Source organism: Panthera onca, chromosome A1, assembly GCF_046562875.1.
Source record: "Panthera onca isolate mPanOnc1 chromosome A1, mPanOnc1 haplotype 2, whole genome shotgun sequence".
NCBI classification, from domain to species: Eukaryota; Metazoa; Chordata; class Mammalia; order Carnivora; family Felidae; genus Panthera; species Panthera onca.
This window is the reverse complement of record NC_138339.1, coordinates 7,919,758-7,943,861: the sequence shown is the minus strand read 5'-3', so window position 1 is coordinate 7,943,861 and position 24,104 is coordinate 7,919,758. Positions and strand designations below refer to the sequence as shown.

General features: G+C 48.6%; 1 protein-coding gene and 1 long non-coding RNA gene across 5 annotated transcripts in view; both read left to right on the top strand.

Moving 5' to 3' along the window:
* The window catches only part of ATPSCKMT (ATP synthase c subunit lysine N-methyltransferase), a 202,183-nt gene that overhangs the window by 81,743 nt on the left and 96,336 nt on the right, over nt 1–24,104 (top strand). The window lies entirely within an intron of this gene.
* The window catches only part of LOC132680676 (uncharacterized), a 35,646-nt gene continuing 18,208 nt past the window's right edge, over nt 6,667–24,104 (top strand). Inside the window, exon 1 of the long non-coding RNA XR_009610659.2 lies at nt 6,667–8,941. This is a non-coding gene — a long non-coding RNA (uncharacterized LOC132680676). The remainder of the gene's footprint in view (nt 8,942–24,104) is intronic.

The window sequence follows — 24,104 nt, the reverse complement described above, 5'->3', positions numbered from 1 at the left end:
GCACCACCTGCCACCATGCCCTTATTTCCTGGAGAAGTCATGTATTTGTGCATTTGTTTTGTTTCTTAAATGCACCTCTGTACTCTTACACCTATTGGAGATGCCCCCTCTCGTGCCCCAGCCTGATGTTTGCTTGTTGACCTCATGTTCACAAACATTTGGTTCAAATGGGCAGTGGCATTAGACTCTGGGCTGCTGGAGGGTAGGGTCTGTGCATTGCCGTGTTTGTACCCGTGCTCAGTGCTGTGCGCGGCCGCAGCAGTCATTCGTACACGTGTGAGCAAGGTGGGGGGGGGGGAAGGAAGGAATGAATCGTGTCAAGGAAATGGAATGGGTGGCAGTATGCCACGGATAGGGATGTGAAGACGCTTGAAGAACCAACCACAGTCAGTGTGCTGTAACAGCTCAGAACTTTGTGATCGACTTTTACGTGCATAGAACTTTGCCCTGTTGCCAGCGCTTTTTGGAAAAGCCACAGCCCTAATGCTTAAACACATCGCTGTAATCCGACTCTCCATAAAGTGGTTATTAAATTGTGTTTTGAGGCTGGGAAGTGCACATCAGCGACCTGCTTAAACTGTACAGCCACCGCGTAACAGGAATCTAGGCCTATCTGTATGCAAATACAATGCTTCAAGTTCATTATTGTTATTAGGAAATGGAAATACAGCCAGAGCAGAAATAACAGTATATTTCCCTCTGCCTGTGTTGTGTTTTTGTCAATGGGGCTTCTGAAGGACTGTGCATTTACTAACCCATTAGAATGAGTGATTTTATATCCTAATGTAAAATTAAAGGAATTTAAGTATCTGCCTAGGAGATACACTTGTTTAAACCTATATTAATGTCTCTGTTGGTTATGTTGGCTAGGTTGGTGCTATGTTATTAGCAAAGAAAATGTCCCAGCCGTGTGTATACTTTTTAAATCTCAATGTATTTATTTTCTGACAAGTAACAGAGCTGATTTTCTTCTTTTCCATCCAAAATGTAAGACGTAGGGACAATATAACTATTCTTAAATGCAAAGCATACTGTCAATCCTTTATTATTAAAAAAATCTCATTCCTTTTTTCTCATTTTGCCTTTTCCTTCTGATGGACACTCTTGGCTTCTCCTGGCTGTCATGTTTGAGGCAAGTAATTTCTTTTTAACAAAATGTATTAAGTTTTTAATTTTATTTCCAGTATAGTTAACAGACAGTGTTATATTCGTTTCGGGTGTACCATATACGTAACACCTGGTGCTCAATACAGACGGTCGCTCCTTGCTCCCAATCCCCTCTTTCACCCATCCCCCGAGCCACCTGCCTCCCCTCTGGCATCACCAGTTTGTTCTCTACAGTTAAGAGTCTGTTTCCTGGTTTGTCTCTTTCTCTTTCTTCCTTTGTTCATTTGTTTCTTAAATTCTACACGTGAGTGGAATTGTATGGTGTTTGTCTTTCTCTAACTGCCTTGTTTCACTTAGCATTATACTCAAAAACTCTATCCATGTCCCTGCAAATGGCAAGATTTCATTCTTTTTGGTGGCTGAGTAATATTCCAGTGTGTGTGTGTGTGTGTGTGTGTGTGTGTGTGTGTGTACACACCACATCTTCTTTGTCCATTCATCAGTGAGTGGACACTTGGGTTGCTTCCATCATTTGGCTATTTAAATAATGTTGCAGTAAACAGAAGGGTGTATGTATCCCTTTGAATTCTTGTATTCTTTGGGTAAATACACAGTAGTGGAATTACGAGATCATGTGGTAATTCTATTTTTAGTTTTTGGAGGAAACCCTGCACTGTTTTCCACAGTGGCTGTACCAGTTTGCATCCCAGTCAACAGTGCATGAGAGACCCCATTAATTTCTTTTCCTTATCCGCGCAGTATTTGCTGTGGTGCCTAGCAGGGCCTCCCCTAGATTGTGTGGGATCCCAGGCAAATATTCTTCTGTGGCTCCTGTCCATGTGAACAGTGTGATTGAAAAATGTGTTGTAAAATGTATGGGCCCACTGAGGTGTATGGATTTATCAATGAAGGTTTAGAACAATGGGTAGAAAAGAGATACGTACTTCTTTATTCTCCAGTCAGTCCACGCGATGCTTCTTTCTTCCCTCCGCACACCGTCTCTTCCTGGTAATCTTTATTGCCAAAGGCACCATTCCTCGAAAATTCCAGGTCTCCCATCCGTTACTCATAACACCGTGGCTCTTTGGAACCGATTCGTATCGAAACAGTACAGCTTATCTTGCCTCTGCGGTCCCCCGGTCCATTTCCTGAAGGCTGGCTATGCCCTGACTCATGACACTGTTGTCGTCGATAATGCCGTCCAGGACCGGTGTCTTCCGGGGATCCTTGCAAGGGGGTCATTGTGCTTCGTTGATGATGACCCCAGATACAGACCTTACCCGGAGGATGCAGCAAAACTTGAATGACAGTTTGCTTCTGGTCATGGTAACAGTACTAATTCTATAGCAGACAGAAAGAACAGCCTGTCTTCTACCCATGTCCTCAGTCTTCTGACACCCGTTACCGCATGCTTAGGATGGGATCTCTCAGTGTTGATGGCACCCAGCCATGGGGTGAGCTGAGGGGCCCACTGGGGGCAGAGGATCCGCCCCTCATCCTGCGGGACTCACACCGACCCAGGAAAGTACAGCTCCCAAAGATTCTCACTCTATTTACTGTCACTTCTGTGAAAGTGTCAGTCTCAAATTTTGCAGACAGCCTCCTTGAGTTTTTCCCAGAAACAGTCCGTTAGGTAGTCCCAGATAACTGAGAACCTTGACAAATCCCAAATTTCCGAGAACCTAACAAGTTTGTAAAAATAGCATCTGTGTGCCCCAGCCGTGGTGCACGTGCATGTGTGTGCGTGTGAATTATTGTAAGTGCTCAGCCGTTCTCGTGACTTTCTGCACCCATTTGTGAAGTGTATCTTGCTGTTGATTTTTCTTTTTCCTTCATGAAAAAATATTAATGAAAGACTTAAAATTTTTTTAAAGGGATGTTGCTGATAGGGGAAGCTCTGTGTGTGTGTGTGGGGTGGGAGGTATTTGGGAACTCTGTACCTTCTACTCAATTTTGCTGCGAACCAAAGAGTGCTTGAAAACATTAATTTAACAGGAAATAAATAAAATAGAAGAAAAGGCTGACCCAGAAGAGTGCTGTGTCACCACATTGATTGGAGGTGGAAGGGAACGTTGGAAAACTCGACGTGTTATGGGGCAACGGTCTGAAAAGCCCCAGGAGGAGATGGGGGTAGCCAGCCCTTAGGACTGCCTGACATGTGGCATGGAGCCTGCAGAGGAGTTCGTGTGACCCTCCTCCAGGCCAGGGTACAGGACACCTGCCACCATCCCAGCTGCCCCCGGGTGCTGTGGACTAGAGGCAGCACTGTGGTGGGAGCACAGATGGTTAAGAGTCAATTCATAGACCTGCACACTCGGCTCAGGTTCAAGGGTCATAAGTGACCCTTTGAGAGCTCAGAGCCCTGAACTTGTCTTGTGTCTGACATGAGTGAGGCTCTCCAAAATTAGCACATCATCACCATTCCAGCAGCCTGGTGTCACCGTAACCCTTGAAACCAACATGGCACTGCCCCGTGGGAGTGACCTGCTGGCCAGGCTGCCCTCCTGGAACCAGAGCCCAGCCGTGGTCCAGCATAGCGGAGAAGTCCTTGGGGCATCCTGTCAGCCCCCCGTGAAGGTGAATGGGGGGCAGTGAATAGAGACATGGAGACAAAGGGGCGTGTGGGTCTGGGCCGCAGTGCCAGCCTGGCGCCATCAGTCTTGGCCAGGCCCGGCCAGTGGAGAGGAACAGAGTATGGTGAGGAAGGTGCTTCAAAGCGCGGGTCTCTGAGGTCTGGGGTTTGGGACAGTGCCCTGCTTGTCGGCGTCTACGGACGGTGCCCGAAGTTCTATTCGTGACACAGTGGCGACAAGGGTATAATGTCGATGTGGCCCCTGCCTTCAGGCAGTTTACCTTCTGGGCTTGTCAATAGATAAACAACCTTAAAGTTTCTGTTTTCCTTGTGACTCTGTTGTTCTTTCTTCTGAGACTCAGGGTTCATGCATGCATCGTGAAGGTGGGCGCTGCTCTAGGGGACAGCTAGAGAGCAGTGTGCAGGGGCAGGCACACTGCACATTCTCCCAGAGTGGAGCCTTTCAGACCACAAGGTCTATGAAAAAGATGTGTTTGCTTGTGCCTTTGCTTCATTCCCCATCTCTCTTCTCCACCAGTGGTTAAAATACCAGAGGCTGATGTCAGCACCGTGTTCGGTCTATCCAGAGGCCCCCCTCGACCCTTGGATCCTGCTTCTCTGATTGGCCCGGCTCCTGTTGCTCATGTGGCCTCATCATCAACACAGAGCTGCCGTGTACAGTTGTGCAGGTTGTGCATTGCATGATGGCGCCCATTCCCAGGGGTCACCACTCACATCACAGACGGTGCAGATTTGTGTTTTTTACTCAAGTTTTCCAGCAGGTGGCAGTCAATGTCTTGGTCTAACAAAGATTGGTATATGATGAGGATTTTTTTTTTTTTTTTTTTGATGAAAGTCTCGAGGGGGTCCCTTTTAATAATTTGCAGGAAAGTACCATATGGGCCAGCAATGCGTTGGATTACATCTGCCCACTATCTCTGCTGACCAACCTTCATTTTTTCCTTAGTTAACTTTGGAGACAGCAATAGTTCTTCCTCATAAATATACTGTGAGGCTGAGATTAACATGGGAACAGTGGCTGGCACAGAGCAAACTCTTGGGGTAGTTAGTGGGCTGGATAGTGGCCCCCAAAATATATGTCCACGTTGTAACCCCAGGAACCTGTGAATTCGCCCTTATTTGGAAAAAGGGTCACTGCAGATGTAATTAAGCAGAAGGTCTTGAGGTGAGACCATCTTGGGTGATCTAGACAGGTCCTAAATCCAGTGCCCTTGTAAGAGACAGAAGAGGAAAGAGAGACACACAGAGAAGACGGCCTTGGGAAGACAAGGCAGGGTTTGGAGTGGGGTGGCCAGAAGCTGAGGATCACAGAGAGCCCCAGGAAGCTGGGGGAGCAGGAAGGATCCTCCCCTAGAGGAGGGAGTGTGGCAGACTTCTGGCCTCCAGAACTGGGAGAGAGGAAATTTCTGTACCCGGTGTGTGGTACTTAGTTACAGCAGCCCAAGGAGACCGATGCAATCAGTACCTGTGATCTCATTGTTATTATTATTGTTTTATTATTTTTTATATCAATTTTTTAATGTTTATTTTTGAGAGAGAAAGAGACCGAGTATGAGTGGGGGAGGGGCAGAGAGAGAGGAAGACACAGAATCCGAAGCAGGCTCCAGGCTCTGAGCTGTCAGCCCAGAGCCCGATGTGGGGCTCGAACCCATGAACCATGAGATCATGACCTGAGCAGAAGTCGGACGCTTAACTGACTGAGCCACCCAGGCACCCCTATTTTTTTTTCTTATTTTAGATAGAGAGCACGTGTGAGTGGCGGGGAGGTGTGGAGAGACGGAGAAAGAGAGAGCTCATACGAGAGAGAGGGAGGGAGAACCTTAAGCCCAGGGAGAACCCAACGCGGGGCTTGATCCCAGGAACCTGGGATCATGACCTGAACCGAAATCCAGAGTCGGAAGTGCCACCGACTGAGCCACCCAGGTCTCCCTTGTTGTCCTGATTGATGTAATGTTCTCACTGCTCACAGAGAAGGAGGCCAGCAGCCATGGCTTCACGGAGACCAGAGGTGCTGGGAAGGGCGGACAGTGTCCCCTGCGACAGTTTAGGACAGGGCAGGCAACATTTTTCTGTAAAGGGCCAGGTAGGAAATGCTTGTTTCAACCGCTCAGCTTTTTGGACCCTGAGAGCAGCCGCAGGACCGCACACGCTCGAGGGGACGACGGACCTGGCCGGCACCGCATCTGGGCCGCACGACTCTCAGGGTGGAGAAACAACTCGTTACTGTTTGCAGTGAGGGAAGCGCAGAACAAAGAGTGTTTAGAAACTTTTATGGCAATTCGATAGAGTAATTTTATGTCTACTGAGGCCAGTCATAAAAAATTTAGGTATGTATTTTGTATGTCTTTTCATTTCCCTAGGAATTTATTATTGTTAATTTCATGCAAGTATCCCAGCGGGGCAGATTAGATGTAAACGCTCGGTTTGAGAAGCTTCGCTTTGTGTAGGACACTCTCCTGTGCAAGAAGGCATTGCTTACCCCTTTTGGGTGCCTGGAAAAATGAGTGGGTCTGGCCGGACTCAGCCCTATGGGCAGCCCAGGAAGTGGAGAGGCCATTCTTAGCAGTGCCCCTGGCCTGGGGACCTGAGGTGGCTGCCTGTGGACTGGCCTCCAGGCCTCATCCACAGACCCTGGCCCAGGATGTGGTCGAGTCACAGGAGGGTCTGCGCTGTTTGACTGAATCCACCATGCAGGGCAGGGCAGAGGGGTGATGGGTGGCCAGCCTGGGCACCTTGAACATGAGGTGAGGACTGGCTGTGCGTGTGGGTTTTGGGGTCCCACCCGCCGGCTGTAGTCACCTGTCCCAGCCCTTTCCCACCCTGTGTGGGACTTTGATGAAACTCACGCTCCCTGTGCTGTAACTGCCTTCCCCAATGTCCTTCATGACTGCCGGACTGCGGCTCCTGAGAGAGGGACACGGGTGCCTCACCGTCCTTGGGGCTGGGGCATCTGCGCTCCCCTGGCACACAGTAGGTGCTCAGTAAATGTTTCTAGAAGAACCACCTGAAGAGCAATCAGTCAAGACAAAGAAAACAAAGGCCTCCAAATTGTAAATGAAGAAGAAAACTGTCACTATATGTGGATGATGTGACACTATGTATAGAAATCCCTAACATCCCCCCAAGAAACTGTTAGAAGTGATGAACAAGTTCAGTAAACTTGTGGGATACAAAATCAATATGCAGAAATTAAAAAAAAAAAAAAGAATGCTTGGACAAACAGGTCTCCTTTGCTCAGCCAAAGGGTAGCACCAGCTTCGTAATTTGCGGGTGAATGTGGGCACCTCAGGTGGAGCGAACGTTCAAAGAGCAGTGGGCCTGAGCGTCGCTCAGATTACAAAACCTGGTGGGAGAAAGCGACCAGTGCTGCTGGGTGATCCCGAACAGTCGCTGCCCAGAGGCCTTCTCTGTCCCCGCCTCCTCCCCAAGGAGGTCCCACCAACACTTCCGGCTGCTCTCCCACCCTCCCAGGCCCATTGGAGCACCAGTGGCTGCTCCTTGCAGCCCAGGAGAGAGTCAGGGTGGGGCCGCCGGAAGGTGCCTTCCCCTGCAGGAGCCAGGACTCCAGGGCAGTTGTGGGTTTGTAACTTCAGATAAAACCAGGGGGAGGTTTCAGGTTGGGGGCGGGGGGACTGGATGCAGATCCCAGCGGGCCTGGAAGACGGATCACTGTGGAACATTCGGAGCAGAGCAGAACATGAAGTTGGACTAGTTTTCTCTTTTAGAACCAGCCACCCTTCCGCGTGCGGTCTTTTTGGTGTCTTCGTTGTTGACCTTAGATTCTCAGGGCAGCTTTAGCTCACGTATCAAGTAAACACCCAAGTCTCAATGGCTGGACCTAGTGGTAGTTGCTTTCTTGCAATGCAGTGAAGGCCTTCCTGGTGACTCAGGGACCCGGGCTCCTTCCTCTGGGGAGTCAGGGCTCCTTCCTCTGGGGAGCTGGGGCCTGCCTGCCCCTGCATCCAGCTGGGGTGGGGGGATAGCAAAGCGGATGGAGATGGGCCTCTCACTTCCCGTGTGGTTGGTGAGAACTAGGCCCCTTCTGTGAGCTTCCCCAGAGCTCTGGAGGGGAGGGGCTGTGCCAGGGACACGCCAGCACCCGTGTTTACTGTCCCACCACGGCTGTGCACAGAGAGGTGGCCAGTGGGAGAGGAGATTTCCCGGAAGGAGATCTGGGTTCTGCTAGAGAAGGGGGTTGATGCTTAGCTGGCTTGAATGACTGATGTCCGTCACTGGGGCCCAGGACAGTGAGTCCCCCTGGAAGGAGGCGGATGGTGCAGCCCTGGAGTCAGGGGTGGGCGGGTGGCTTCCCTGGCAAGGCAGAGCCGGAGGGGTAGCACAGAGGAGATGGGGCAGCAGGGGATCACACGTGGTCCCTGACTTCCGGGCGGGGAGAGGGGTGGGCGAAGGAGGGTGTGGACGTGTGGAAAGACTAGAAGACACCAGACACGGCCTCGTCTCCCATAGAAGTCTGGAGAAGGTGCTGCAAGGACCTACCTGGGACGCACCGGAGAGAGCAGCGGCGTGTGGCTTTAGCTCCTTGGTCCCACTGAAGACAGAGGCAGCGAGCAGCCCTGACCCGGCTCCTCTCTGTCCTCCTCTGAAGGTGCCTGGGGTCAGATGGACGCTCCATTGCGAGAAGCACCTGTCCTGCTCCCCAGTGCACAGAAGGCACGGGTGAGCTCGGCCTTGGCCTCCTGGCTGGAGATAACCATCTTGAGAAAGGTCCTGCCCCGGCCATTCAGGGAGCCGGGGTGACAGGCAGGGCCTGGAGCCTCGCTCTCCTCCGGCCCCCGAGGCCCTTGCTTATTCCCATTGGGCAGAGCGGCGGGTGCCCGGTCTCTGGCTGAGGGATGTGGTGCGCCTCCCCAGCGCTCCCTACGGCTGCTTTGTCTCATTACCTCACGGGTTTTTTCCTCCCAGCAGCTCTGAATTTGTGGCTTCTGTGTCACCTGTTTACAGATCCGGAAACTGGTTCACGGAGTGATTTAAACCCCAGACCTGCAAATATGTTCTGGGAAAGTGCGGGGCGGAGGCCGTCTTTCTGTCTGGTTTATGGCTTCCCTCGCCAGGCGGTATTGCCTCCGCCCTTGGCCTTGCCGAGATTTTATAACCGGCACTCATCCTGGGTCAGGCAGAGACCTCCTCGGACTCGCGGGAGAGAGGACGCCAGCCCCGCTTTCTGCGTGTGCTGGCTCTTTCTGTGCTCGCCTGGATACAACGGTCGTAAGCCAGACTCCGGTAAATAAATAGTTCAGTTCCCACCGAAATTGCCTATGCTGGAATTTCTGCCTGTAAAGGAAACATGAATAATGACTGGGACAGAGCATTCTTTTATTTGAACCCGGATGCGTTTAACACAGACAGTGGAAATGTGAGAAAGCCCCGGCTGAGTGTATTCTCTGGGTTATAAATTCCTTTTCTCTCTAATGCCTCTGCCTTATCTGGAGGTTCTCTTGGCTGCACTCTCTTCTTTCATTTCTGTCTTCTTTATTCACTGTGTTCCTTCTTTTCTCCGATTTTACTAGCTCAGCAGCTGCAGGTGAATTGAGCCAAAAATACGCTCTGGGTGGCGAAGAAATGCACTTTGCTCCGTGGTTGTGCTCCCTCTGAGCACACTGGTCCCCTTATGTAACTCTGTCCTTTTCAAAGTCAGCTCTGCCACAGCTTGCTTAACAAAAGTACAGTGCATGACACTTTCAAATGACGGGGCTTCTGTGGCTTTTGTTTGCTGCCCTTGACACTGAGCACCTTTCACAGCTTACCCTTAATGTGTGTTCCTTGGTTGTGTCTTCAGGATACTTCAAAACCCATTATTATCATCATTATCATTTTCCCCACCGAAGGGCAGCGTGACTGGATGCATTTTAAAACAGCGAGTTCCCTTGGAATAGTGTAATGAGCAAGCAGTTTTCTTGCCGGGGCCGGAAATAACGGTGGCTTTGGCAACATGGGAATGTAACTGGTCACTCACGTCGCTCTCAGAACTCATATTCGAGGGAAGCATGATATGTGCACTTTGGGGAGATTTGCAGCTTTCTTCATATAACCTAAACCTACCTGGAAATCGTAATTGAACTTGAAAACACCCACAGCTGTGGTTTCAGCTGTGCAGAGGAGTGAATGGAGGTCAGAGCCGGGGAAGGTAGGGTCAGGCGAAACCTAGAGAAAGAGGGCGAGGAAGAAAAATACGTCATAATGGCAGAGATAAGCCCAGATTTATCGGTTGTGATGATATCAAAATGAAACAGAATCGAACAAAATGACTCTGCAAGTTTTCAAATTAATTTAAGAAGACAACGTAGCAATATTCATACAGATTACCAGAACTCAAGATGAAAGGTATTAAGAGGGATGGAGACAGACATTTCGTGTTAATAAAGGTGAAAACGCGCCAAGGAGATATCATAGTTTTGACGCTGTGTACGATTACCGCCACAGCTTTGTGATGTGTAGAGTACAATGTCCTTGGATTGGGAGAAATTGACAAACCCAGGATGATGGAGATTTTACCCCAGCCCTCCTGTGTAGCAGGCAGAATGGTGGCCCTGCAAATATGTTCGTGTTCTAGTCCCTGGAGTCTAAGTATTTCTTTATTAGGAAAAAGTCTCTGCGGATGTAATTACGTCAGGAGCCGTGAGGTGAGGTCATCCTGGATCATCAGGTGGGCCCTACGTCACAAGTGTCCTTACGTGAGAGAAGCAGAGGGAGACTAGTGTCCATGGAGCAGGTGGTGTGGAGCCAGGTGGAGGGGTGGGTGGGGTGATGTGGCCTCCAGTGAGGGATGGGTGCCGGATGAATGGCTCTCGGGGTGTTAGGGGGAGCGCGGCCTTGCTGACACCCTGATTTTGGTCTTCTGGCCTCTGGGACTGTGAGAGAGAAAATTCCTGTTGGTTTAAGCCACTACGTGTGTGGTAATTTGTTACGGCAGCCACAGAGGACCAACCAAATTCTCAAAAATGGACAGATCAAGTAAAAGAGTCACTCATAAGAACATCAAGGATTTGAAGAATTTAACTCTACATCCAACTGAGTGTACTCAATCTTTGTGAACACATAGGGAGGTTCGCAAAAATTAACCACGTCATAGTCAACAAAGAACGATATGCAGTTTTCCGAGGTTAGAGTCATCGAATCCTATTCTCTGGGGGCAGTGTAACAAAGACAGTAACTGCCAACAAAAGGATAGGCAGAACGTTCCCCGCATGCGCTGGGAGATTAAAAAATACCTTGTAAATAATTCACGTTTTAATGAGAAAATCAAAATGGGAGTTGAAGTACCGAAAGCCAAATGACTTGTAAAGGTTCTTCACATAAAGTTGTGAGATAAAGCTTAGGGGGTCCTCACAGGGGAATTTGCAGCCAGAAGTACATTTATTAGAAAACAAGAAAGATTGAAAAGAAATTAGCTAAGCTTTCAGCTTGAGAAACTATAAAAGGGAACAAGAAAACAAATCTAAAGAAAGTAGAAGGAAGGAAAGGAGCAAAAAGCCAGAAAGTCCACCAGAGTTAATCAAAACCAAGTTCTTTGAAATGATTAGCAAAATTGACAAACTTTTGGCAATTTTAATCAATAAGAGAAAGTAAGCGTACATAAATAAATATCATAAGGAAACTGAAAAGATCTTTGGATGTATTTGACCCTTAAAAACTATAAAAGAATTGAATATTACTTTCTATTTATTTATTTACTTTGAGACAGAGAGAGAGAGAGAGAGAAAGCATGGCCGTGTGGGTGAGGGGAAGAGAGAGACAGAGAATTCCAAACAAGCTCTACACTGTCAGCACGGAGGCCTACGTGGGGCTTGAATTCAGAAACCTCGAGATCATGATCTGAGCTGAAATCAAGAGTTGAACGCTCAACCGACTGAGCCACCCAGGTGCCCTAATATTTTTTTTTAAGTTTATTTATTTGAGAGAGAGAGAGAGCATGAGCAGGGAAGGGGCAGAGAGAGAGGGAGAGAGAATCCCGAGCAGGCTCTGTACGGTCAGCGTAGAGCCCGATGTGGGGCTGGAACTCATGAACTGTTGAGATCATAATCTGAGCCAAAGTCGGACGCTTAACCAACTGAGCCACCCAGGCGCCCCTGAAAGAATTGAATGTTTTTATACTAATACACTTAAAAAGTAGCAGGTATTGAAAACTTCTTAAGATAATGTAAACAATCAAGTTTGACCCCAAAACACGAATAGAGAAACAATCGTAAAATAAATGGAAATGATAGACAAAGATCAGTAAGCAAGAGGCAAGAGTCTATAATGTTTGACAGGTGAGTGCTACAAAATATTCGGATAACAGGGGCGCCTGGGTGGCGCAGTCGGTTAAGCGTCCGACTTCAGCCAGGTCACGATCTCGCGGTCCGTGAGTTCGAGCCCCGCGTCAGGCTCTGTGCTGACGGCTCGGAGCCTGGAGCCTGTTTCCGATTCTGTGTCTCCCTCTCTCTCTGCCCCTCCCCCGTTCATGCTCTGTCTCTCTCTGTCCCAAAAATAAATAAAACGTTGAAAAAAAAAAAAAAAATTTTAAAAAAATAAAAATATTCGGATAACAAGTAACCAGAGACCTGGAGAAAGTGCTCCAGAGTGAAGGAAAATACGGAAAGCTAACCAACCCTCTTTATGAGCTTAGTAAAAGCCCTTAGTCAAAGCCCTATTGCACAAGGAAAGAATAAGAAGAAAGCCAAAGACCCATTACACTTATGAATATAGATGCAAAAACCATAATGAAAATATTAGCAAATTGAATCCTACAGTTTATTAATGGAGTAATGCATCTTGAGCCAGTAGGGTTGGTTCAGCAAAGAATATTTATCAGTGTGGTTAACTGTGTTAAATTAAATGAAGAAAAAAAAGCCATGATTTTCACAATAGATGCTACCCACCCCCACCTCCGTATTCATCCACCATATGAACACCTAGGAAATGGATCGAAGGGGGACCCCCTGAACTGATAAAGAATATATTGCAGGAAACTGTAGGAGCCACTATTTTTAATGATAAAATAAAATTAAAGTCAAGTCACTGCTGCTCTTTCATATATCTTAGCCAAATTCCAAGAAAAATACAAACTGGAAAGGAAGGAACAAAACTGTTAGTATGTTCAGATGTTATAATTGCTAAATTTGAAACACTAATGAATCATCTGATAAACGATTAGAGTCAATACATTAGTGAGCGTGCTGATTGTAAGTTAAACATATAAAGTGATTTTTCTTACGCTAACAATAAATAATTAAAAATTACAGTAGGAAACAATGACCCCAATCATAGTAGCAGCAAAATCTGCCGTGTACCCTAATATGGACCTGTGGCCACCATGCCAGGAGCATAGCTACTCTCCTTTCTTATTTACTTAAAAAACTCCCAATTCGGGGGTGCCTGGGTAGCTCAGTCGTTAAGCATCCGAGTCCTGATTTTGGCTCAGGTCACGATGTCATGGTTTGTGAGATCGAGCCCTACACCAGGCTCTGTGCTGACAGCGTGGAGCCTGCTTGGCATCCTCTCTTTTCCTCTCTCTCTGCCCCTCCCCTGCTTGTGCTCTCTCTTTCTCTCTCTCTCAAAATAAAAAAAAAGAACAACTCTCAAATTCATTGGGGTTGGCAATTCACTCACATAAAAACATTTGGTTTCCCAGCATCCTTTGCAACCAGGGTTGGCCAGGTGATGAGGGTCACACGCTCAAAGCAGCAGGCAGAATTCCTGTGACAGGGCATTCCTTCTTCCTGCTTGGAAAACAGGCATGATGCCGGGGGTGCAGCAGCCTTCTTGTGATCGCAGTGTGACAGCCCCCGGCTGGGGATGGTGGAAGAAAACACGGAAGATTCTCTGTTCCTTGGTGATCTCCTGGGGCTTCTTGGACATGGTGGGGGCGGGAGGCCACCCTCTCTGGCTGAGAGCAGCGAATCTCCACATTCCATGGATTTCCTTCCTGGGATCGTTTTTCTCACTCCTGCCATTAGCTGAAGTGCGCTGGGGAGAACCCTTCCTCAGAATCACCTGGGTAGGAGACTGGTTAACTACGGACAGACCACCTGTCTTCCAGACCCACCGAATCGGAACCTCCTGGGAGGCTGGGGAGTCTGCATTTTGACTCCCCCTCTCCCATACTTTGCTTTAGATCCTGGGTGCATGGAGCTGAAGAAGTGGTTTCTCGATAAAGATGCTGCTCTAGACTCACTCAGGCCTGCCTGGGAGAGTTGCAGACGGATGGGTGTGTTAGCTTGGGATCCGTGACAAAATACCGACTGGACGGCTGCACGTCCAAAACCCGGGTTCCGGTGGATTCGGTTCCTGGCTTGCAGGCCTCCTCACTGTGTCCTCCCATGGTCCTTCCTCTGTGAGCGTGCGTGTGGGGAGAGAGAAGCAGCAAACAGCACGGTCTTCTCTCATAAGGACACTGATCCTGTCCGATCGGGCCCCGCCCTTATGACCTCATTTAACCTTAATTACTTCCTCAGAGGACCTCCGTCTCCAGGACAGCCACACCGGGGTTGGGGCTTCAACATATGAATCTGGAGGGGGGGGGGCACACGAACGTTTGGTCTGTGACAGCAGACCTGCTTGCCATCCTTATCAGTGCAGAAGGACAGGCAGGTGGCAGTGTTTTGGTCAGTTTGCCGTGATGCTGACGGGGACCCCAGAGTAGGTAGGTGGGTGGCACACGGTCCCTGACCGCCCAGGGCAGCCAGGGGCACAGTCCGTGATAACCCTCCGTATGGCACTCGGCACTGACGTTTTCGTCTGCGTTCTTACACATGATGCGTCTCGTGACTCAGGAAGGTCTCCTTGATGAGTAGACGGCGCCTGGCAGTTACTGAGGAAGAAACGGTCACAGCTTTTGCGCCTAGAGATGGAGGTGTTAGTCTCCCAGGGCTGTCGTGGCAAAGTACCCCAGGCTGGGTGGCGGGGCTCACCAAACAGAAAGCCGCACGGTTCCAGAGGCCGGAAGTCCCAGATCACGGTGCAGGCAGGGCCAGTGTCCTGCCGGGACTCCGGGGAGCATCCTTCCTCGCCTCGTCCAGCTTCTGGCGGCGGCCGGCCACACTCGGCGTCGCTGGCTTACCGCGCCAACCTCTGCCTGCGTCGTCACTGGCCTTCGTGTCGTCTTCCCTCTGTGCGTATCCACGTGTGCGTCCCAAGTTCCCCTTAGGGACTCAGTCGCACCGGATCGGGGCCCACCCCAATGACCTCATTTTAACTTAATCACCCGTAAGGGCCTTATTTTCTTTCTTTCTTCCTTTTTATTTATTTGTTTATTTATTCAATTACTTTTAATGTTTATTTTTAATAGTTATTTATTTTAAATTTACATCCAGGTTAGTTAGCATACAAGTGCGATAATGTGTTCAGGAGTAGATTCTAGCGATTCATCCCCGTAACACCCAGTGCTCGTCCCAGCGGTGCCCTCCACTTAGCCCGTCCCCCCCCAACCACGACCCCTCCGGCAACCCTCAGCTGGTTCTCTGTGTTTAAGAGTCTCTTCTGTTTTGTACCCTCTCCGTGTTTTTATATTATTTTTGCTTCCCTTTTCTTATGTTCACCTGTTTTGTATCTTAAATTCCTCACGCGAGTGAAATCAGATGATATTTGTCTTTCTCTGACTGAAGGGACCGTATTTTTCAAATCAAGTCGCACTCACAGGTCCCCGGGGCTTAGGACTTGAACGCATTTATTTAAATTTTTAACACAAGAAGTGTTCATGTATTTATTTTGAGAGAGAGAGAGAGAGGGCAAGTGCACGCACACACACGTAAGCAGGGGAAGGGCAGAGAGAGAGAGGGAGACAGGATCCCAAGCAGGCTCCACGTTGACGGCACAGAGCCTGATGTGGGGCAGGTGCCATCTCACAAACAGTGAGATCACGACCTGAGCCGCAATCAAGAGCCGAATGCTTAACCAACTGAGCCACCCAGGCGCCCCGAACATATCTTGCTTAAAGGACGCAGTTCAGCCCACATCGGTATGGAGTCTTCAGATTAGAAACTGCTTCTGTGATTTCGAATGAATGGCGTCGGGTCCTTCCAGCCAGCATCGTGATGCTCAGCTGTCGCAGCTGCGGCCTGTCCCCTGGCGGGCTGAGAGCCTGGGGGTGGGGAGGACCACGTCCCACTGTCTTCCGCAGCCAGCTGCTGGCCCCGGGCTTGCACCCTGGGCTGCTCTCCATGGATCTGTTGGAGACTGAACAAATGGCACCAGGAGGCTGACTGCGATCCGCCCAAGGGACGAGCTGGAAGTCAGGCCCGAAATAAAAGAATGCCAGCTTGGGGCCCCCTTCTGTGATTCTGTAAGTGCCTGTCACGGATAATATATAAAAGTGAGGGGAAGGTTGGGTTCATTTCTGGCTACTACTGAAAAACTCCCCCTGTTTACTGGCTGCCGGAGCCACGTTCATGACACATAATGGATTTTGGTTCAAAAGGAAATTGCCAATTTACCCTATAGGAACTCTGAAAGTTTTATTAAGAAACACTCCAAGCAAGTGTGGGCCCTCGGTGTGTGTGTTTGGGGGGGAGGTGGGCGGTGGAGAAGGGGATGCCGTGACAGGACAGGAATAGAGGAAATTAGGTGGAGAGGGCAAACAAGCTGCCAGAGGGAAAATTCTGGAAGGCCTTGGCTCCCCCTTCATGCTGAGAGAAAGCAGGAGGCAGCAGCTCCTAGCCGGCCCGTCAATCAGAAGTTGGACACGTGGAAGGCTGTGTACTTAAAACTCATTTTACTTGACAGAAAATAAGATGCTGAGAGGCAGTCCCCGATCTGGCTGCTGGTTGTAGGTGAGGTCGCTGTGCTGCGGAAGCCCATCGATGCAGCCAGGCAGAGTTTCTGGCGGGGCGAAGGGGCTAGGAGCCGTGCTGCCCTCCCTTGGGTACGGAGAACAGGTGTGCTCTAAGGCTAGGCTCCTCCGAGCCTTTCCACGAGTCTTAATGGAACGTTCTGTGGACAGTGCACTGAGCCGAGGGATGGGGATTTGGTGCTGGATAAGACACAGCCCGTAGCATTAATGCTTTCAGTCTTGGCAAGAAGCTGTTGGAGTTCACAGCCCATTAAAAGCAGAGCAGAGGGATGTGATGGAGAGACTCTGGTGCGGAGCGGAGGGCAGGCCCAGGAAGGCTTCCTGGGAGAGGGGACGTCTCCAGCGAGTTCGCAGAAACTGGGGAAGGGAAGGGTTTACCAGCATCAGAACGGTGCATCCGGAGTGTCAAAATGGCAGACGTGGAGTCTGGATTGTGTCTGCGCCTCCTCTCGCTGCAATCATTCTGGATAGGAGACTCCGCTCCAGTTTACCGCTGATATAGATACTTCTTTCATGACGGCGTTTGAGGATTAAGTGAAAAGTCCCACAGATATGCTGGGTGAAAGGAGCCAGTCACAAAAACTCACATTTTCTGTGACACTCTGGTGTTTGTCAGGGTTCTCCAGGCGGACGGAACCAGTGTGAGTGGGTGTGTGTTGTGGGTGTGTGTGCGCGGGTGTAGGAGAGAGTGTGTGTGTATCTGAAAATTTACTTATTGTGAGGATTTTGTGCGCGTGGTGGTGGAATCTCGGCAAGTCCAAAATCGGCATGGTGGGCTTGAGATCTGGGAAAGAGTTGCAGTTCACGTCCAAAGGCCATCTTCCCAGGGAAGGTTTTTCTTGCTCAGGGGAGATCAGTCTTTTTTCCATTAAGGCCTTTAACTGGTTGGATGGGGCCCACCCACATTATGGAGGGCAATCTGCTTTACTCAAACTCTACTGGGTTAAAAGTTACTCCCTCCTAAAAACTACCTTCACAGAAACATCTAGAATAACATCTGGGTACCATGGCCTGGCCAAGTCGACACCTAAAATCGACTATCCGAACCATGCGTACGAAATGTCCAGAATTGGCAGATTTCAAGTGGTTGCCATGGGCTGGGGCGCGAGGGGATGGTGAGTGGCTGCTGATAGGGTACAGGTTCCTCTTGGGGAAATGAAACCGTTACACGTTTACGTGTAACATTTCTGCAAGTAAAGTAAAAACCATGGACTTGTACACCGTGAATGATGAACTTCATGGTATGTACATTATATCTCAATAAAGTTGTTTTTTGTAAAATCATGTTATAGTTGGAAAGAGCAGCCCAGGCTTCCAGAAGGGGCCTGCCGCTCACAGCCGGGCCTGCTACTCTCCTGTAGAGCATACACAATCTCACAGAACCCCAGCCTCAGACAGGGGTCCTCTGAGGCTGTGAAAACATGAGACTCAGCAAGTCCCTTCATAATTTTGTCTAAGCACAGATAAAAACATGACCACTGTGCCACCCACCCCTTCAGCCAAGATGAGTGACTGCTGTTTGACCAGTTACAACTTTAATTTTTTTTAACGTTTATTTATTATTTTGAGAAAGAGAGCGCGAGCAGAGGGCAGGCAGAGAGAGAGGGGGACACAGAATCCGAAGCAGGCTCCAGGCTCCGAGCTGTCAGCACAGAGCCCGATGCGGGGCTCAAACTCACGAACCATGAGATCATGACCTGGGCCGAAGTCGGACACTTCGACCCAGGCACCCCACCAATGACAACTTTAATTGGCGGTCCTCCCCCAGATAAGATGAATGGAGATGCCTGATCATAGACTTGCCCCTCTTTCCGACAGCATCTGATCTAGAGTGAACCCCTCCTTTGCATCCTCATGCAAATCACCACATCAAAGTCCAAGTCTGGCATTGGGTTCTTGCTAGCACCCTCTCTCTGAAGTCCCTTCCCCCTCCCGAATTCCCCACGGAGTGTGGTCTCCCTTAGCACGATGAGTAATAATTACAACATGTTCAGCTGCAGATGGCTTTTGGGTGGAGGGCAGTGACATTGCAGCACACAAAATACATGAACATAAAAATAAAAAATGAACTAAAGAGAAAATATGAAGTATTTAAAAATAGCTTCTGTATTTATGAATGATCCTGAAATTGTCTGTACCTTTCTTTCTGCCCTTATTAAAATGCATGAAAAAATTTTAATAATAGGGGCACCTGGGTGGCCCAGTCGGTTGAGCGTCCGACTTCAGCTCAGGTCATGATCTTGCTCATGAGTTAGAGCCCCATAACGGGCTCTGTGCTGACAGCTCAGAAACTGGAACCTGCTTCGGATTCTGTGTCTCCCTCTCTCTCTGCCCCTGCCCCACTCACACTCTGTCTCTCCCTCAAAATAAACATTAACAAATTAAAAAAAAATTAATAATAGGAATATGATCAAACACGCTTTGTTAACAAATCTTGTTTAATCTGTTGTGATTTAGTGATCTGATGACTCAGTTCTAAGTGTAGCTTATTTTCATATGGGTTTTAATGCCGTCTTAGCTGAGGGTAGTGCCTCACAAATACATATAGGTCCATATGGTTGCGTCTACTGGACCATGCAACTCAGTTGTTGGTTTTTTTCTGAGATTTTTCTTTTATTGAACTTTGTCTATCTAATCTGCTAGTAAAATTTTTTTAAAATAGAAAATGAAAAACAATTACAGTAAAAAGGGAAAAAGTTATGGATTCGTACTAGAAGAATTCCATTAATACAGCACGAAGAAAAAGAGAAAACACACAAGTGGCTTTTGCAGTTTCAAATACTAACATCGAAGTTTTTGTTTTTAAGCCTTAACTTCTGCAAATGTGTCAGTGACTTTTTCAAAATTTGATCTCGGCCTATTTGTACTTATTTATTTATTTATTTTAAAGATTTTGTTTTTAAGTAATCTCTACACCCACCGTGGGGTTCGAACTCCCCATCTCGAGATCAAGAGTTGCACGCTTCCCCGGCTGAGCCAGCCAGGCACCCCGGCATATTTGTATTTAATACACAGTAAAGCCAGCTTTGTTAATCTATCTTCATTTGTTCTTGAAGACTGCCTTTTTATCACTTAATCATATGAAGAAGGAAAAGTCATGTTTGAGATGTTAATGGATAAGTTTGGCAAAGATTCATAAAAATCCCATTTTACACTAACTTTCAGAAATTGGGTTCATGACTTTGATGAAACTCATTTTCCAAATCCCACCCACCAGTTATGCAATTTAAAACATATGGAATCCAAATCCACTGAAAATACTCATTTGGAGTCTTTTAAACGGATTAGAAAATTCTGTTTTAAGTGTGCAGTTATGAGAATTTAATAGAGGACATGTCTTGTTTTGGGCAGCGAAGTCATGTAATACTGAAAACATTTCCGTGTGTCTGCGTTCAGAAGCTCTCTGTGTAACATTACTCTCTTGCAAACTCATATTAAATGTTACTTTTACTTTGAAGGGACAGATGGAGTGTCTGTGTTTTCACAAGTATTTGTACGATAGAAGAATACTTACCAGTTGTCTTAAAAAAAAAAAAAAGTCAAGCTGATTTGGAGACCTTATGGTTTTGGTGCAAGTGCAGTGTAACTAACCTCTTTCTACTTGACAGCGGTTGGAAGCACCTTGCCTTCTTTACTCATAAATCTCTGCGAGGTGACAGAATTATTCGTGGTCTCTCATTTCATTACCTATTGTGCTATTTAAAGGAATATAATCTGCACACCTCTGTAATGGGCAAAGGTTCACCAGACGCTGAACACGAACCCTCACATGGGGGCGCCACCAAGACCTCCCCGCGTGGCCCAGATGACCCTGGTGATTGGTTGTCACACGGACCTGGTGGGTGGCCTCAAGCAACTCACTCATTTCCTGGCCTCAGTTCTGTAAAATGAGGACAGTCACAGCCCCGGTGGCTCAGGGGCTGCTGACTGGATGAAATGGAGCTGGCGAGGAGAAAACCCATCAAGTAAGCACATCCTGAATGTTGGTTTTCGTGGTTCTTTAGAGGCAAGAGAATGGAGTGGAGACAGTGCAGCGAGCAGGGGGGGCCCAGGGGAGGTGCGGCTAATATTGGGCTGGGTGATGGAGTTCCTTTTGCTTCCTGGTGGTGTGGCGTTTGACTCGGTCCTCGAGGTGGGACCCTTTAGTGGGTGGGAATCGAGAGGTGCCTTCCTGGTGGGGAGTCACAGCAGAAGAAGGAATCCAAGTGGAGAGTGTAGGCTGCCCTGGGGCAGCAGGGGGGGCAGTCTTGATCGGGGTGGTGGGGGGCTGGGGGGCTGGGGGCATGGATGGGGCCGTGGTCTCCCAGCAGAGGCTGAGATCAGCTAGGAGTCATAGTCCCTCTGTGGGAGTCTGTCTCCCACAGTATTCCTGGGCCTCATGCATTCTGGTAGGTTGGGTTCAACTCGTCTGGGCCCACAGGTGGGGGTGAGGGGATTGCTCTGCCCGTTCCTCCTTCCCTTGCATCTGCCCTTTGCCTGTGCTCTTGCATTGGTTTGATTTGTCTGTAAGGGCTTGGTTGCTTAGAAAGGGATGCTGAATAATGATCTTTGAATTATTAATGATTTCAGCATTTTGTAATTAAAATGCTCATTTTCTCCATGAATTTTAAGCGCACATATATCACAAATACAGACAGAATCTATTTTAATGAATAACATTAAAACACTCAGTTCCAAGTAATGAGGTTATTTCCACATCTTGGCTGATAGTCCATATTTGATTCATTCATTTATTTATCCATTCACTCACTAAATATTTTTGCCCCCCCCTCCATGGGCAAAGTATTAATACAGCTTTGCAAATGTGGCTTCCATAAATTACGATGAAACAGATTCTCTATGCCCGAGTAGCACCCAATCCATCTTCTGGAAGATATTTTTTGGCTAGGTATTTCATGATAAGACCTAGCTTGGAGCGCACCTGTTTGCTGCGAAATAGGGCTGACTATTTAGGACAATATTCCGGTGTGAAAGAGGAAGTTTCCCAGGGCATGGCCAGGAGGGTCAGAGGGAACAATACGTTACTTTGTGTAAATCAAGTCACGTGATTTTAAGGCTTCCCAGAGCCTGAGACGGATGGCGGAGAGGAGACCAGAAATGTGAGGAAGTCTTAGGGCAGATGATATTTTCCACAGATGGGCCCCCACAACATCTCCCACTGCCCAGGCTCTCGCATCAAGAGGTGAATCTATGTTCCTCCGCTGGGCTCTGGGTGGCCTTTGTGATCGCTTCAAAGCTGCTATAAACATCCAGGTTGAGGTCTTTGTGGAGACAGAAGTTTTCTGTTCCTTGGGGTAGGTAAATACCAAGGTGTGTGGTCGCTAGATCTCACGGTAGAAATATGTTTACTCTTAGAAGAAGCCGCCCAGCTGTCTTTCAAAACGCTGCACCATGTTGCATTCCCACCGGCAGTGAATGAGCGTTCCTGTTGCTCCACGCCCTCACCAGCATTTGGTGTCGTCTGTTCCCGACTGGTGCCATTCTGATAGTTGTGCACCGGAAAATGTGTTTTACTACTTAGTTTGCAGGGGTTTGTTAATGGCAGTGGTGACCGGAGATGGCAAGTGGGAAAGCTGATGGAGGGCGTGTTAGGGAGCAGGGCAGCCTTGTAGGCAGCTAGAGCCGAGCCCCACGTGGGTTCTCTGGGAGGCTGTGTGTCCGAACCCCTCGGGATGATGACGCTGGGCACGTGTCTCCTGTTCCCATTCCTGTTGGGGGGTATTGTGTTGGAATGTCCCCTGAGCAGCTCCTCCCCTTCCCTGTGCTCTGTGTGAGCTCTCCAGCAACCAGGGAGAAGCCTGGACACAGGGACATGCAGCTGGAGGCAGCAGCTGTGGCTTATGTGGGACCATCTCCTGGGTGGGCCATGTTGCTGGGGCAGGAACCATTGGCACTACTTACTGGGCTGCAGGAGCAGGTCTCAAGTCATTGCCTGTCCTTACCCACATGCATGATACAGGGCACAATATTTAAACTCTCTGTATTGGTTAGAGTCCCCAGGAGTAACAAATGGTGTCTTCTGTTAGGATAAATTGAGGTTTTAATTACAGGGGACTTGTTACAAAGTCATGGCAGGTTTCGGGGGAACCATGGCATAATTCAGGGACCAGGGCTTACAACAGAGGAACGATTGCCATTCGAGGATGAGGGAAGGAGATCTTATCGAGACCCAGAAGGAGGGATTACAGTTGTAGCAAGCCACCTTGAGAGGAACGATGACATTCTGTGGGACTTACCACAGAGGACACCGAGGGTGTCCTCGGTGAGGAACCAGAGAATAAACACCTTGAGTCACTCTCTCCTTCCTCCTCCTGGGACTCTCATGGGCTGAACCCAACTGGAAGCCAGACTTCTCCAGGAACCTGATATAGAGTATAATCAGCCCAGCATCCTGGGGCACAGACCAGGGTGGAGAAGGGTGGAGACAGACCCGGAAGAGCAAATGGAAAGATCTGGCCCCAGCGTCCCTTCCTCTCCTTCTGGTTGAGGAGCCCACATGCCCAGGAGAGGGAAGGTATGAAGTCCCACCAGCTACTCTCATGCAAGGTGACGGTGATGTTGATTTGCTCATATTTCCATGTGAAACTTGCATCGTTAGCCAAGTCTGTGTGCTTCACATAAGGAAAATAGAAATGGGGCAGTCATTAAAAACTAGGACTGGAAACCCAGCTGCTACAATTCCCAACTTGGTGGCTGCTCAGGGAGCCTGGAGAGTCATCTTTTCCCACCACCCATTCTTTAGTTCCCTGTACTGGATGGATTCTTTACCTGGTGAGGTGGCCACACCTTCGTTCTTGTGGGATATGAGATCCTGGTGACTTCTGCGGTTTCATGCTGACCAGGAATGGGGGCAAGGAAGAAAAGAGAGGTATCCCAACGAGTCCTCCAGGCTTCAAAGTCCTTTTTGAAACCCTCTCCTTTTCTACTGGACCCCTACTCTAGTGACTCATCGGCATGAAGAGGCCAAAATAGACTCCTAGGAGGTCTCAGCTTCCTGTTGATCCATGACTGTTTTCTGCTTTGGTCATGGTTCTGCTCATGACCAAAAGTTACTGCTGTGGGAACAGAACTTCTTGTGTGTTACCAGCTAAAATAATAAGAGGGGCCGCTCCCATCTCCACTCCTCATCTCCCTGGCCTGTGTTCCTGGCCATGGGGGAAGATCACACCATATGTGGATCACTGGTTCAGTCCTTAAACTTTAAGGCAGACATTGTACCCTATAACCTTATAGATGTTTGCTTCCAGCTGGTACCGTAATTGGGCTTTTAGCGCACCGTTCCATCATTCTGTCAAGCCAACTGCTTCTGGGCAATAGGCATGTGCTAAACTCAGAGGATTCTATAAGCATGAGACCACTGAATCACTTCCCTTATTGAAAATGTCCCTTAGTTGATGTTATGTGGATACCAGGGTGCTGGTTCAGGCATTCTGACATTCTGTAAATCCACTAATGGTGAAGCTGACAGAAGTGCTGAGGGCAGGGAAAAAAGAAAGTCACACGTGGAAGATGCGTTACCCTGTGAGGACAAGACACTGTCCCCTCTGTAAAGGGAGGAGTCCAATGTCTTGAGCCTGCCACCAGGGAGCCAGTGGGTCCCCCTGGGAATGGTTCTGT